This window comes from Pteropus vampyrus, unplaced genomic scaffold (genome assembly GCF_000151845.1).
Source record: "Pteropus vampyrus isolate Shadow unplaced genomic scaffold, Pvam_2.0 Scaffold1, whole genome shotgun sequence".
Taxonomy (NCBI): Eukaryota; Metazoa; Chordata; class Mammalia; order Chiroptera; family Pteropodidae; genus Pteropus; species Pteropus vampyrus.
Window position 1 is genome coordinate 31,850,868 of NW_011888782.1, and position 2,433 is coordinate 31,853,300.

Here is a 2,433-nt window from a genome sequence, read left to right on the forward strand (position 1 = left end):
TCAACCCAGACCCCCTAGAGTCCTATGAAATACTGTGACCACCAGGCTCACTTCTCGCCCTTATTACTTAAAGCTTGGGGGTTCCTGGAAAGGCTAAGTGAATTTATTTCATGAGTAGATCTCCTACTCCTTCTTAGGGTGTGGAAACCGTGAATAAGTTGCCGAAGAGAGCTGGGAGCCCAAACACTTGAAAGAGAAATTCAAAGAAAGGAAAATCTCTGGACCCATTTGGAAGATAGAAAGGAACATAAATCACCCTCTTATCATAAGTTAGCTAACCCATCAACAGCTAAGCAGAATCCTCTCTGCCCACCCTCCACCTCCCCAGATGTGGTCAAGGAACCAATCCTCCTGGCCTCTATCAACTTCCTCTCCCAAGTAAAGCCAATTCCTGTGGCTTGGGCAAATTCTGAGAAAATGTCTCTTGCAATGTTACTCTTCTGAGATCTCTTGAAAGAGGATGAAAGGGACAGCGTCTGATGTCTCAGTCCTCAAATTTCATAGGTGTAGACAGCCTCCAGCCTCCTGAAGGGCCAAAATCTGAGCGATAAATGGAGGCGGGCAGGGTCAGCAAAGCAGCACAACGAGGCAACTCTTACTTCTCTCGTTTTTACCTCTCTCCATAAACTCACTCCAAAAACTCATCTGGCAGGAAAATCATAACTCCACTGCCGTTTCCACCCTGCCTCTGTCCCACTGACCCCAAGGTGCTTCAAGATTACCATGGGAACCTTCCGGGTTCCAATTATGAGACCATTAAAAAGCGGCAATTATAAGACCTCAGAAACGTTCCTGGGAAACCTGTTACACACCTCAGAATGGCCAAGCTCTTGCCTCAGATTCACTTTACGTTCAGAAAACAGGTCACCCAGATGTATGGCCGCCCCAGCCCCCATCTCAGTCCAACAAGACGGTGTTTTAATACTGTGCGTGCTGCCCTCAAGAAAATGGAGATTGATTTATTGGCTGTAACCAGAGGGATGAAAAACCATCACAGAACTGGGCTACTTGTTTAGGGCCTAGTCGTGGAATAAATCAGAAATGTATGTGCATTCAAGAATTCTGAAAATTACATTCATTCAATGGCCAATGTTTGCAAAGTTCTGGGCAACAAAGAACTAGGTGACAAATGTGAGCTGGGGTACAGGGCACCTGAAGGTGGCACGAGGGCCCGGAAACCAAAATATACTTTTCATTCAGTCCACTCAAAGAGGTAACTCAGGGTCAAAAACTTATTGGAACCCACTTGAACAAGCTGAGAAGGGACAGGGAGGGGCAGATCACCCCACCACACCCAGAAAGTGCCTGTTTAGGACTGCTGGTGTGCGGTTTGGGTATTCTTAGCTCTACTGCCACATCTCTGTAGAGGAACAACAACCATTCGAGTAACCCTGCCACTGCCATCCCTACCTCCAAAACAAAATTAAATAAAATGAATCCCCAGGGCTCCTTAAACTCTTCCAGGATCTGCCTGCCCCCACTCCTCAAAATTCTCCCCTCACCTGGAAGAGCAAACACACACACTGGGCATCCTGAAAAGTTTAGCATGTTCTTCAAAAATCCAGCAGAAAACTCTTCCTGAGTTCCTTGCCCCTCCACACTACCCCTTCCCACTTGTTCAGAGGTTCATTTCCCCACCTTCTCACAGTTACACAAACAAAAACCCAAGAGCACAACCCCAGGGGCACGCTGCGCGGGTCAACTAACACACTCTCTCTCTCCCCCCGCCCCGTCCCTCCCCCCCTTCCCTCTCTCCCTCTCTCCCTTCCCCATCTTACCGCTACCCCAACCCCAGACACCTCTGGACACCCCACTTCAGCCTCGTCTCTTCCACCCCTCCAGCTAGGGATGCTCTTTTGGGGCTGTTTCCCTCCGGATCCGTTTGTTCACTCATGTTACGATATTTTCCTTTTTAAACAGCAATACGACATACCCTCACCCGCGAAGAGACCCAAGGAGTGCTAGGTGGTTCTGCGTGTTTGTCGACCCCTATGTGGGCTTCTCCCCACGGCCTGGCGCACGGAGCCAGAACACCGGTGTCAACCTTCGGGAGAAGTTTGGGAAGCTGTCCCTGCTCTTCTTCCATCCAAGAAGCTTCCGGGAACCACGGTTCAGACCGCACCCTCAAGGAAAGAGATGCGGCGTCCCCACCACCCCGCTGCCTGCCTCGTCCCAACACCTCGGTCCCCGCGCTGGCGCGCCCCGCCTCGGCCGCAGCCCCCGCAGGAGCTGCCGGCTGAGCGCTCGGATCCGCTCCCGCCGCCCGCGCGTCCCCATCAGCCGCCCGCCGGCGCTTCCTCGGCATCGCTGGCCTGAGGCCGCCTCCAACCCCCTCCCCTCCCCAAACCAACAAATAAACACAACTTTTTATGAAACGATAACAAACTTCAGCGACGCGACTCACCTCTGGTGCAGCTGGCTCCTGGGAGGGAA

At 51.7% G+C, this 2,433-nt stretch overlaps 1 protein-coding gene across 1 annotated transcript in view; it reads right to left on the bottom strand.

Moving 5' to 3' along the window:
• Positions 1-2,433, bottom strand: part of BOC (BOC cell adhesion associated, oncogene regulated) — an 88,712-nt gene extending 86,279 nt beyond the window's left edge. Inside the window, exon 1 of the mRNA XM_011379483.2 lies at positions 2,405-2,433. The gene's annotated coding sequence lies outside the window, so the exon portion shown is untranslated. The remainder of the gene's footprint in view (positions 1-2,404) is intronic.